The sequence below is a fragment of the Cuculus canorus genome, chromosome 9 (assembly GCF_017976375.1).
Source record: "Cuculus canorus isolate bCucCan1 chromosome 9, bCucCan1.pri, whole genome shotgun sequence".
NCBI classification, from domain to species: Eukaryota; Metazoa; Chordata; class Aves; order Cuculiformes; family Cuculidae; genus Cuculus; species Cuculus canorus.
The window spans coordinates 18,209,600-18,223,540 of record NC_071409.1 but is presented as its reverse complement, the minus strand read 5'-3'; the positions used below and the strand labels follow the sequence as shown (position 1 = coordinate 18,223,540).

The window sequence follows — 13,941 nt, the reverse complement described above, 5'->3', positions numbered from 1 at the left end:
AAGACCTTTCCAAGATTTTTTTTGGCTCAGTGGCTAAGGGAAGGCCCCTCTTCCCTGTAGGAAAAACACAAAGCAGCAAGAAAAGTGCAGTTGTATTCCTTGGGAGTTAAGAATTGGGTTTTAGATGTATTCTAAATTATTTTTGAGGAACTTTAGATGTTATTATAGGCTGAGTAGTTCGTAGGCTTGCATGTATCCTCAAAACAACCCTAAGAAATAAGGAAATACTCATCCCAATTTATACTCGGAGAACTGAGGCAGATGATGTTAATGGGAAATGCAGAGCACCAGCCTGCCTGTGGTGGGGCATCGTAGAGGAGAGCCACAAATAATTGCAGTCCTCCATTGCGGCACACTAGCTGGCATTTGGGTAAAACATGGTTTCCTTAGCACTGTCCTGAATCTCAAGTTTAAATCAGAGCTTCAGATCTGTCCTGTGAAAGGCTGAGTCTCTCTGATAAGGTGCACTAGGCCCTCTGTTTCCCTGATTTCCATGTGGGACTGCCCTATTACAACAGAAATGCTGGTTTTGTAAAGACCTTTTGACTAGGTCCTGAGCAGCTTTGGGATGACCTACCTCCTTGAGTCATTGTCCTCTGTTTGAGTAGAATGCTCAGAACTGAACATTAAAACAAAACCAAACCTAAACGCAGTAGATATCTGCTGAGGAAGCGTGACGCAAGTTGTAATCATCCAGCCCCTGCTGGGCTGCGCCATCCAAGGTGAGAATAAACAGCAGAGCAAGAGCACTCCTGCAGCGCAGCCGTTGTTGGCTCTGTACAAAGTCTGACAGCAGCCCAGCCATCCTGGGCCCCTAAAGCTGCCCTAAGGTGCTGCGAGGCTTCAGGGATGCCTGTATTCCCCCTGTAACCAACGCCTCGCCTGAGCTGAGCACCTCTACTAGCGAGGCCACTGCTGGTCTTACTCCACATCACTGCAACCAGATTGAGGTGGATCACCCATGCCTGGAGGTAGAGTGTGCTACGCCCATATAACGCCTGAACCAACCCCCAACACAAACGGACTTCATTTTTCCTGTAAGAAGTGGGGCAATCATGAAAATGCACAATCCTACCTTTTCTAGACCTGCATGATATAATTTTCACTGCCAAACATCCTGCTGACTTAATGACACAGTTATATTTGAGGTCTAACAGATCTTGGAGCAAATGAATGTTAGAAGTTAGAAAATGGAAGAAAGGAGAAGAAAAAAGAAAACAAAAAATAATAGGATCCTATCACATGGCTCTTCTTGGCTTTTGACTCGGTCTCCCGAATGTTTCCAAAACAGCAGGAGTATGACTTGGCTGTAATTCTATATTATGTAACAGCAATTTCTTTGTTTCCTCTCACTTTAAGGTTTAGCAACAACGAAGAAAAGAATCCTCATATATAGAAATGTAGGGTGGGGATCGTTAAGACGATGCTGAATCCCTCTGAGCTATTAATGGAGAATTGCAAAACCGCTGCCGTGGGGTTGCTAGGTTTTACCATGTCTCTGTGTCGTGTTAAATATTAACAGTACTTGTACTTTCAGCAGTATTGCTGCTGCTGAGCCTGGATACGGCCCCACCAATCCCAGCCGCTGGCTGTGTTTCCATGGAGCCGATAGCACCCCTTCCTTTCATTCACAATGAAATCCTCCCAGCGATTGCCTAAATCCATCACTGAAAACGAGGCATGTATAAACGAAGCAGAGCATTTTTTTGGCATTTTCTCCATGCCTCATGGATGTGTGGGGGTGTGTCCACTTCATCTTAAAAAAGGCGAGGTTTAGAAATCACGTCTATTTTGTCTTGCCTGGCAGCTCTGCAGAGCTGCATGGTGCTTTTAACCCTCATGTCACCAGCTCTGAAATAGTTACCTCTGCGGTTGGTTTAAATATGCAAAACCCAAATACAGAATCTCCTAAACTGTGGATTTGCCTTCTTTTCCCTGAGTAACACAACTCTCATCAAAACCTTTCAGATTTATGTTTAAAGCGTCTTAATGGAGTTAATGGTGCAGATTTTCAACACATTGGCTTCATGGGAGTGGTTTACCTCCGTGCTGGGATCGGTTTATATCTGTGCTGAATGCTGAGAGGCTTTGCTTGCTGTTGCTCTTTGGAGAAGGGCAACACTAGATGCCACAGATCCTGCATATTGAATATGCATGTGAGCTCAAACAGCTTTTTGTTATGTCTCTAATTAGGCTAAGTAGGTGGTTGGATTCAAGTGCTAATTATAAATGACCACTCTAAAATACATTAGGATATTTAGGGTTGTGTGCTGTTTGCATATTCAGGTTCCAGCTGCTGCTGACGGATTTGTATGAGTAATAAGACAAGTCCATACACCTAATCCCTTTTAACCTGTGACATTATTTCTTTTACTTCAATTTTTTGACAGATACACTGTGTCTAAGAAAATAGATTTCTAGCAATGGGAATAAGCACGCACAAGGCATGGTGTTACCCCTGGCAAAAGAGGGAAGTGAGTGTTTGGCAATGAGAGGCAGGGCAGGTCCAGCCCTCCAAAATAATGATGTGATGATTCCTCATTTACCCAGCACTAAGGAGGGGGTCCCTGGGAGTACCCTGGGGGAATTTAGGCTCTGTAGGGTCACAGAGTAATTCCAGTTGAAAGGGGCCTCAGGAGGTCGGCCAGGAGGGCAGACCAGGGTTTACTCATCTGAGTCCTGCAACCCTCTGAGGACAAGCATGGCCCGACCTCTCTGAGTGAATGTCACGCTGCTCCTGACCAGCTGCCTCAATGCAATTTCAGATGTGTGAAATTAAAACCTGATGCTTTCCTGGCATATATTCCTCCTTCCTATTGCATGTGTAAACTGTAAACCTACAGGCAGGCTTGGAAGGAGACGCAAATCTTTCCTACTTTTCTCTGATTCAGTGAGGACTCCAGGTCTGATAGAAATGGGAAACAGTAGGTAGCTCAGATGGTCACTACTGAAGGGTATACTGAAGGGTATAATCAAAATCAATCATGAGTTTCAATGGAGAGGCTTGTGCCCTGGGCTGGGCCTGGGGAGGTGATCACTGCTCTCCTCCACTTCCTCTGGAGCCGTCAATAGGCAGAACAGAGGTTGGCCTCTGATGTTCATAGACATGAATTTCCAATGAAGTTGATTGGTAGGAATAAACTTAACAAAAATATCTGCTTCAAGAGCTTGACTTGAGGGATATTGAGAACTTGACACCTGCAGATCAGCCAAGGAGGTTGGAGAACTGTTGGTACCTTCCCAGATGAAGCTGCAAACAGGAATGGGAATGTTTCAAGTCAATTGTGCAGATAGTGGCTGCTTGAAACAGCCAGTTAGTGGAAACAATAACAACCTAAGCTTCCTAAATCTATAAACAAAGGTATAAACAAGCAAGGCTGTTCCTGAAGTCCCAAAGCAAAGGTAGTGTTATAAAGTTGGTATTATCCCTAGCTGGTCTATGTCAAATGTTAGCTTGGCTCTTGTTTGGAATCATTTCTGAAGTCAAACTCATGAACTCCCAGGCCTCAGGTACAGTTACGAGGGATGAATGTGGATGTATCTATGGCTTAATAGAGACATAATTTCTGCCTGAATGCTTTATTATTTGAAAATCATAAATAAGGCAAAGTGAAAAGGACAAGCCCCTTTAATCTATGAGAGGTGTGCTAAATGATCGTGATAGATCTCTGCCAGCTCCGTGGCAGGCATAGCTGATTTGCACACCCAGAATGGCAGTGATTGTATCCCACAAACCACACTGAAGGTGTGGAGATCAGCTTTTTGATAGAAATACCCATCCTACTCTTGACCAGGTTGGATGAGAATAATTAGCAAGGCATTGCAAAGAGACTGGATGGATGTATTTTGCTGCTGCAGTGAAGGAAATTCCCACCCTGCACCAGCCATGAACTTTGTCAGGCTCCTTTCTTATCTCCTCCTCCACATTTCTCATCACTCCTGATCTATTTATTGCTTTGCTTTGCATGCTTTTCTAGCCCAGCCCATCTCAAGGCTGTCTCAAGGCCTGTTTGTTCCGGTGTCCCTGAAAAAGCTCCCACCCCCAGCAGCATGGAGGCCATCTGTGCCAATGGCCCCACACGCAATCCCGCTTCTCTTCAGTGTGGAGATGCTTAAAAGTTGTTTTGATGAGTTTTATACAGCAATGTGCAATCTTGAAACCCACAGGTCTATGCAAGATGTTCACACTGCTGCCAGAGTGCAGCCATTACTTGAAACCATCCATGTCATGTGTGCATCTACCCAAAGGGTGGTCTACAGGTTGGTGGATACCCCATTGGTGGTGGGGTTATTCTTTCAGTCTGGATTTCAACCATGATCAGGATGGAATAAAAATCAATAAATGCATAGAGGTTCAAGCATAAATGTCCTTTCTGTGTTGGGGCTTACGGCTTATCATTTCCTGGATAATCAAATGTCATTTGCTGGAGAGAAGACCTTGCACCCAGCATTTTAATGTGTTTTATTTACAAAGCCTCTTGGGGTAGTTTCACATGAAAAGCACCATACTGAATTTTCTCACGACGTTGCATTAATTTGTACAAACTGCAAATTGCTGCAGATCTCCTTGTCTCTGATGTGCACATACTTTCAAAGTTTGATTCATGCACAGCCTGGCCCCCTGAGAGCTTTGGTGCTGGGGAAAAGAGGGGCACCCTCTGGGAACTGTCAGCCAAAAAAAAGATCTTCTGTAAAGGTTTTTTTCTTTGTCCATCTCTTAACCGCTCTAGCTGAGACATCTGAGCTGAGGAAAACTCCACCCCTGCAGCTTCTACTTGGAAAGAGTAGAAAAACGTAACTAAATCTCCTTAAAAAGAAAAAAGGAATTCATGTTATTCAGAAAGAATTTCTGTCTTCCATTCAGTCCCACTGGAGTTTTCTGTAAGGCAATCAATGAGTAATAACCAAGAAAAGACTTGAAAAAACCGTTCCTTATTGCTGTCACACTTACTGCATTGTGCATCGCAACCTCAAAATGGGTGACCCAAGCAGCTGAGGGAAAAGAGAAGAATAAAAAATAACTGCTAACTCTGATGGGGATGCTCATGCAATTGCCTTCCATTGTGTTCTCTGCAGGGGAGCTGCTGGGTATAGCACCACAGTGTCTCTGCTAGAAACACCAGTCACCAGCGCAGCAGAGGGGCCATCAGCACTGTGATCCCTCCCTACCATGGAACCTGCTGGCCGTGGTTGTGTCTGTCACTACAGGATCCAACAAGAGGGCACATTGGCACCCAAAGGTCCTTTAGAGAAACTGTGAAAGGCATGCTGGAAATAGTAAATTTGCAGTCCTTTAATACTCACAAGTTTTTTTTTTTTCATGAATGTGAGATTTGGAGAAGTCTTTTTGAATGGCATTGACATTTTATCAGAAAAATGTTCTGGTCTGCTGAGAGAAAAATAAAATACTTCGCAAAATGGTATTCAGTGCATGGCCACAGATCTGCCCTCTTCTGCCAGGACTGCAGGCCTGTCTGGGCTCCAAGAAAAGGGCTGGCAGAAAGAAAACCTGAAAGGCAGACTTTCTGATGTGGCCAAGACACACACTCCTCCTTGCAGTGTTTCTGAAAACACAGGTGTCCAAATTATCCCAGGAGTCACAGTATTTTTGAATCCAAAGCTTTAGAAAACTCAGGCTGAGCTGTGTTTTGCTCCACAAATTTGCTCCCAAATTTGGGGTTTTCTGTTTCCAGCCACTTTGTAAAAAATATCTGAGACTCTTGCATGGAGCTGGTGGTGTAGAGATTTATTTCCAGCTCATTGCTGGCCAATAAAGGTGACAAACTGAGTGCGTTTGGAGGGGAAGAAAACACACTTTGTGGTTATCGAGGGCCAGAGCTGGAGACCATCTTCTGGTTGCACAGAAGCATTTTATGCACCTCTCTCTACATGACATTATTTCTTAGGTAACTGGTTTGTAGATAGAATTAAGGACTTGTAAATCCGAGGAAATCTTAAAGTACCAAAATGTGCCTGCAAACATTTGTGCCTGCCATTTTTCAGCTGTAATAATGGAAGTCCTGTTAAAGTGAGGATGAAAAATTGGTCCTATATCAATAACATGTATGAATGATGCTAGAGAAAACTGGCAAGTCATCAAAAGCCCCTGTTCTCTGTTTAATTCTCTCCCCAGCTCATTATGGATTATCACGTTTTGTCTAGTTAGTGGCATGATTATGGAAACAGAAAAACCATTTCTCTCTGCTTCTTATCTAAAAGATGAATGAGGCACATATAATTGGCTTAAGTTATCATTTAGAAATGAGCTCTGGTGATGCAGGGTTTTTTCTTTTTTGTGTCCCCAACTTGAAGCCCTGAGACACAGTAAACTGCTGGCATACGCCTCTGGTTGTTATCTGTCCCCATCTCCCATGTGCTTAGCTAAAAGCAATACACCTATTAAGAGCTGAAGTACTTTTTTTTTTTTCCCCAGAAAGATCAGCCATAAATAACCCAGCAGGCCGAGATGATCACCAGGGCATAAATTACCACCAATACAAATAGCAGGTGAATGGCCCGAGCGCAACCAGCGAGCCGCATCCACCCTCGCCTCCGATGCAAACTTCATCCCACCACCATTAACCCATCTGAGCTGTAGCCACACCCACGGTTTGTGCTGCCCCCGAAGCATGACACGAGCCTCAGGAACCCTGGATTTCTGCCTCCTGGAGTACGTTAGAAAAATACGGGGGATTTTGAAATCAACATTTTTCTTATTAATAACAAGAGAGAATAAAACTACAAGGGAAGAACAAGTGATATCACCAGAAAGGGTTTTTCTTTCCCCACATTAAGCGCTGATGTGTTGGAGATGCTCTAAAACAAGTACTTTCCATCGGGATGCTAAGCCTAACTTCTGGCCCTGGTTACAGCTGCATCAGCTCGTGTGGACTGCTCAGTTTGCATACATTTGGGCCCATGATACCTGTGTTTTGGTGCTTAAAAGCAGTCGAGCAGTCATGAGGAAGGGTCATTGGCCTGCTTGGGCTGCCAGTGGGTCTCCTCAAGCCTCAGAAAGTGATGCTTATGTAATATCCAATGTTGTTAAGTGGAAACTGATAAATGTTTGAAAAAGCCACAGCAATTTGTAGACGGATCCTTTCTCACTCCTATGTTCTCTTATAGCTTTACTCAAAGAGAAAATGGTGTCTGAGGAAAAAAGGGGAGAGAATATTAATTCATCTTAATTTTTATAGTGAAAAAAAGAGGAGTGGGAAGGATGCTTTCACTCTTGTTTATGTTATTGACGCTTAATTCTTCTCTAAGTATTTTGTTTAAAGTCTGTCTTTAAAAACTCCAAAATAATAATTGCTGAAATTCCAGCTTTTGCATGCAAAGCATCATTGGTAAAATTTGTTTCACAGCTTGAGCTTGGCAGTCAGCTGGAACAGCAGAATTTGATGGACCTTGATGATTCAGAGGACAAAGATGGCTCAAGAGGACATAAAACTTTCTGGGCATCAACTCTTTTGGCCTAAGTTGTCTCTGTTGTATTCTGCTGTTGCCTGACAATACGAAAACACAAAATGCTGTTCTCTTTGTGCAAAAGTCCTGCACGATTTCACTAAAATAAGCAAAAGAGCCAAAAAGGAAGCAGCAAAAAAACCAAAACCCAGAATATTTTCGGAACTTTTCTCTCCAAATTACCTCTGTGGTGAAAAAATGTCATAGTAGGCTTTGTATTCAAAAAATATCAGCCAGCTTTGTGAGCTGTTAGTGAGACCCAAGTGAGATCAGGATCAGGCGTAATTTGCTCATGATTATGTTAAATTCATAAAAACGATTTGCTGTTTCTCAAGCACCAACCCCCAAATTGTACTTTTAATATCTAGAAATACGCCAGTGAACAATCCATTATATTGTCCTCCCACAATTATTATTATTTGAAATGACAGGGAGATGACAGGAAACTGTAGCTCCAGGTTGTGAATAAGCAGCAGGAACAGATGGGTTTGTGAGAAGCAGCGATCCTGCTCTCCTGCTAAAGATGCTACAAACTGGAACCCCCTACTAACATGCCCTGAAAATATAGATCAGTGGAATCATCCCTAAACAGAGGATTTCACAGCATTTTCCAGGAAGCATCACCATCTATGTAATAAGGAAACAGAGCTGCAGGTGCTAAAGTACTTACTGCTATTTTTTTTTTTAAAACAGGGACAGCATCAATTATCCCACTATCATGCACGAAATAAGGCTGGTTAATCAAGGTTTAATATAACAGTAGGAGTTTTCAATGCTATTAATGTGTCTGATGGGATTCACCCTTCTTTTGGGTAACGGGAAGCTTCTGTTTGTATTAAGGATTTACAGCACTGTAATATGCAGCGGTTTTTGTAAGGGACACTATGAAAACATGGGAACTCAACAGCAAATACTATTCAAGTTATTTAATTGCCCACCAGCGTGCTGGGATGGGGCTGTCTCTGGTGCTTCTCTGCCACCACAGCCTTTTGCATTCTCTCTTTGCCTTTATTTTTCAGCACTGCCAATGTTGCTGTTTGCGTGCATGCACATACCATTCCTCTTGCCAAACATGTCTCAAAAAAGGAGAAAAGTCATATAAAGGGCTCTTTGCCATTCCCAGATTTTCCAGACCACAGGTGGACTTTACATGTCCCGGTGAAGGGTTTGTTGGTTTGAACTGCAGTGAAAAAAAGAATGACCTGGACAATAACGATATTAATGTGAGTTTTCACAAAGATTTTTTCCTGTAGCCCCGCTGGAGTCTTTGAAGGAAATCTGAGTGAGAAGGGCTGGCATGGGACTTACGAGAGATTTGGGTGAAAACATTGGTGAATCAATAGTTGAAGTCTCCACCTCCTTCCTAACCAACCAAAGTCAAGAGAAGTTCCTCCACCTTCTCCATCTGCCTCTGTCTTCTGGGCAATTTCACAAGCAGTTTGTCATCTCATGCTTTGAACTCAGCAGGTTCCTCATTCACTGTGATTTTTCTATCATTATTTCTCTCTGCTGCAGCAGTTTTCTGGAATATCAGGTATAAATGCAACGCCCTGTAGCGGTCAGCTCTTAACCCAGGATGCTGCAAGCTGTGTTACTGCTCACCCCTCAACACCAGGCCAGCCTGACAGACTATGGAAATATGCTTGGCAATGCCATGAGTATCTCCTGCTGATGTAAGACAAAATAAACACAAAAGCTAACCAACAACTAGACTGGAATAAAATATGTGCTCCGAAAAGTGCAAGGATGACTAAAGTGCTGCAGCCAGGCACTTCCTGGCATCTGGCGGTGTCCAAGCAATGTTTTTCTCTCTCTGGCTGTAATTGACACATCCAGGTTCACATATTGCATTTATATTTTTGACAGGTTATGGTGTAAAGAAGGCCACTTCATCAGCCAGGGAGAGTGCAGGACTGAGACAGCCTGGCTGACCTTTTAATTAGGCTCTGGTCTTTCCTCTTCCCACACATTTTCCTCCTACTACTGCTGCAGAGCAAGTGCTGGAGCACTTGCCCCAGATCATGTAGCCTCCCACCTAACCCCCTTCTTCACACTTTGCTTTTAATGCCACGATAGGGTGGTGAATGCTCAGTCCCTTCATGTGGAAAACGCACACCCTGCAGCTCCAAATACCTCTTTTTAAAACAATATACCACATTCTGTGCAGTGGTGTTATGTGTTGCTAATACACATTTGTATGATTTTCCTTTGGGAAAGGACGTGTTTGGAAGAAGATGAAGGTGGACCCTGCCCACGGAGGGGCAGCCCCTGGGCCCCCCCAGGCTCCTGCATGGAGCGGTGGGGGCTGAGTGGGCAGCACACAGAGGCAGTGAGCAATGGAAGGGGTAGGAGCATTGTTCTCCAGTTAAATGGGAGGCTGACTATTATCTTTGGTAAGAACTAATTTATTACCTTCAGCGGGTGCAGAGTTAGATTGCTGCTGTTGAAAAATGTAGCTTCCTCATTATATTCTTTAATTTCCTTCATACAGGAGAAATACTTGTATTTGCTGCTTTCCCTCATTATGCACTTGCTACTAGGGCTTTCAGACCCAAAGACCATCATTACCAATAGAATTAAAGCTTTTGGTGTTTCCTGTATGTAAGCAAGGAAACCAGAGTGACTGGAGAATGCATTGCTTCATCTCCGACCTATTTCTATGATCGGCACATTTCCCCTCCATAGATAAGGGAAATTGTCCCAAACCCTGGGGCTGTTTTCTACTTCCAGTTCCCTCATGTCCCTCACAACAGGGCTTGCTTGTAGCTCAAGGAGCACACCTTCCAGGGAAGGCAGTGGCACGTCAGTTATTTTACTTATGTTTCTGTCTCTTTAGGGTAAGTTTTGCTCCCTATGAACTGTAAGAAAATGTCATTTATCAGGGAAGGTGCTCCATACGTATTTAACACTGAAAGGGAATCTCAGGAGCAGACATGTAAGGCAATTACATGTGTGTTTTTCAGTCCTAATTAGACCGTACTCTTTAATTGTCAGATGCATTTCTGACCTTTTTTTTTCATTAAAGAAATAACTCCTCTTTTAGCAGGGATGAGCTAAACCCCAAGTGGAAAGGTGAGGGAAGGAGGAATAATTAATGATGATGAAGAGGCTGCCTGCCATGGGAGCACTGCTGCATCTTCCATTAAATCATACCCCTCCAGTACTGGAACCCTGCCTGTGATGCTGCTGGGACGGGAGACCCGGTGGCTGGGGCTGGATTGTCCCCAGCACATGGGGGATTTGTGGACTGGAATGCCACTGGCAGCTGTCACCTCAGAAACAAGGGAGGCATTTGGCTTCATGGACTCTAGTGACCGTCTCAGGTGTTAAATGGACCAAGGTCTGTGGGGATGGACATTCCCTTACATTGAATATTACTCTTAATATTTATTTATGTGATGGTAGGGCCTCAGAAGGGCTGAGCTGTGCATTGGAAAGAGGGCTCTGATAGACAACCAACCTCTCCAGCAGGATCAAACATTTAGGAGAAGCAGGCACTCAGTTTGGGAAGACTGAAGACAGCAAAATATCTGGGGTTTGTGTGAAATCTCATCTGAACTGCAAACAGCATTTGTGGCCATAAAGAGCAGGCACTGGTGCAAGGGTTAGGGGTGCTCACAGCTTTGATAGGGCTTCACTTGGGGCAGCTCTGAAATCCACAGTGGCAATACGTGGAGGAGAATAAAATATTTGAAAGAGGGGGTTTACACAATTTTAAGGCAGCTTGCCTTCCTTCTGCCCAGCGTGGGCAACACTGTGGCTCTGCATCACCCAGCGCGCGCTCTGCAGGCACTCAGGAGCCCAGGGCATCGTGAGTGGGCACGGTGTGCCACTGCAGCAGCACGCAGCGCTGGCTCAGCTTCCCCTGCCCAGCCGAATGTGTACAGATGGTTTTCACCACACCACAGCACGGCAAAAGCACCTCTCGGGAGCTGAGCCAGTCCATGTGTGGGGGTGTTATTTAGAGTAGGGAGGTGCGAGGGAGTGATGCCGCTTTATTATGCCTCATAAAAATAAAGTCAGGAGAGATAAAAACAACACTTCCATTTGAAAAGAGGGAGGAATAAGCCAGATAACAGATATGAAATTTTCCTCCAAGACAGACTACTAAATAGGCTCTTCTTGTTCACTGAGGTTCAGTAATGCAAGTTGACAGGATATTAAGGTTATTTCAGGTTCTTCTGTCTCCCAGGGTCATAAGCCTTCTGCTATGCATGTTAATCCATCTTAGCATTCCTCCGAGTAGCTACATAAGTAGGGCAATCGGTTTAGTATGTACTCTTTCCCTTTACAGCATGGTTGGGAGGAGAAACCTACTAATTAACAGAATACCCCTAGAAAATCAGGAGAGGTTTTAATATTACAGAGACACCACACAATGATCTGCGATTAAGTAAAGATAAACCTTTCTTGAAATATTTCAGGGGCGACAGGAGGAGGTGATCCAAGAGAGGAGGAACCGGGAGGCATTTATTCCTCAGCCCTTCCCCCTGCCCTTCTCTTCCTCTGTATGACTGAGTGATGCCAAGAACAGCTGGTGAGCCACATCTCTGTATGACTGAAGGGAAAACAAAAGCCTAAGCCTCGCTGCATCCTCCTACAAGGACAGGTTTCCCTCCTGAGTAGCAGCTGAAAAGTTACTATCCGTGCTGCGCTGGAGGATGCTTGTGCATCGTATCATGGACTAGTTAACCCCCTCATGCCGCAGCAGGGTCTGACCAAACCATGCACCTCCAGCCTTTGGTGTGCTACACACCAGAATATATTCACCATTTTTTGCAGGTTGTTGAAAACCCTGCCAGTTTTCAAGCAGATGCTACAATGACATCAGTGAATAACGTTAAAAATAAAAGCGCTCATTTTGAGCCTGATGTGTTTAAAAGTCAAATAAATGCCCTGAAATTCTCTGCTCCATCACCTTGTTCAATGTGACTCACTCCAAGTGCTTTCCAAATTATATAATACCACCTGCAAACCATTCCTCTAACTTAATAACTGTAGTCGTCCTGGGGAGTGCCAGAGCACAGAACAGAGGACAAGTGGGGTTGGGGGTACCTCTGCTCCCCTCTTCTCAGCTGCTGCAGTGACAAGTCTGCTGGGACTAAATGTACCAGCATTCAATTACAACGAATTAGTAAAAATAATTTTTAAAGTATCTAAATATTTTGCTTTCAGTTGGCCTTTAACAAAATGTTTCATTTTTTTAATTTCGTTTTTCCATTTCTGAAAGAAAGTAAAAATATTTGCCCTGGCCTCTGCTTTAGCCAGAGATTTTAAGCAAGCAGATGCTCAGACACTTCTTAACTCTTCCATAATCAATGGGAATGCACTTCTGCTCTGCAGCTGGGAGATGGGGTTTCACCTAACCCTGGATAACCTGCAGTTTCAGCAGACACCAGTTGCACATGAAAGAAACAGATGCAGGGTTTTTTAAAGGTTGACACATGTAGTAAGTTAAGTAATTCCACCCTTTAGGGTGGGATTTTTTTTCTGAAAGACAGGAGACATTTCAAAGCTAATACCCCGCTCCTGGGGAAAGGCTTACTTTAGATCAAAAACCCTCCTGAGCTACAGCCTGCAGAGATCGATGGGAATAGCCTCATTGGCTGTAGTGGACTTCAGGTCTCAATGTATGAACGTCCTGCCCCAACTCCAAGGTGCGATAGCTTTCCCAAACTGTTTTTTTGTCAGAGATATTATGGGCAGGTTTTGTCTTACAGGCAGCAGCTTCCCTAAGGACAGGGAAGTATTGGGAAGAGGGCAGTAATTGGGTTTAGAGATCAGAATTAGCAGTGGCACAGGGATATTCCTGGCTTCCCAGACACAGCACAGCCGCAAACTACCTGAGCCCCTGAAAAGATGAGGAAGATTCATATGATTTTCTACATCTTCACTGGCAGAAGCTGGGATACAGCATGAGCTGTGTAATACACTGGAGAAGCCAGGCGGAAATTTAATGAGTTTATTTATAGAAAGAATTGAGATTTCAGTTAATGAAATGACAACATCTCTCTTTTCTCATGTGTTGCCAGCCTCGGGTTAGGTATCATAGACTGTAGCCTTGCTCTGCGGCTTCACTGGCACTGGGACTGCCACTGCAGAGCTGCCATCAGCTGGGGACGTAGCTCAAGTGATTACCAAGAAAACATCCTTAGGAAAAAATTAAATAAAAAATACTGTGGTGCAACTGCTGGGTGAAGTAAGTAGTATTTTTACTTACAGGTCGAATATTTGAAATTCAGAGACTGAGTATATGCAATGTGCTAGACAACCTGGATATCCCAATGACATAAGTTGTGGGGAGAACCAGAGATACCTGCTTTCCAGTAGGTCTTTCCTGAGGTCTTCTGAACTGCTAAGAGCAGGTTCTGCTGCCAGGGGATGGTCCTGTCCCACTTCAAACACACAAAGCAGGACATCTCACCCTCATGGCATGGCAGGAGCATTTCCCTTCCCACTCAGCTGGCTGACCAAGAT

The 13,941-nt window shown here is 44.1% G+C and overlaps 1 long non-coding RNA gene across 1 annotated transcript in view; it reads right to left on the bottom strand.

The window, feature by feature from the left end:
* LOC128853000 (uncharacterized) overlaps nt 1–13,941 on the bottom strand; it is a 321,305-nt gene that overhangs the window by 46,306 nt on the left and 261,058 nt on the right. The window lies entirely within an intron of this gene.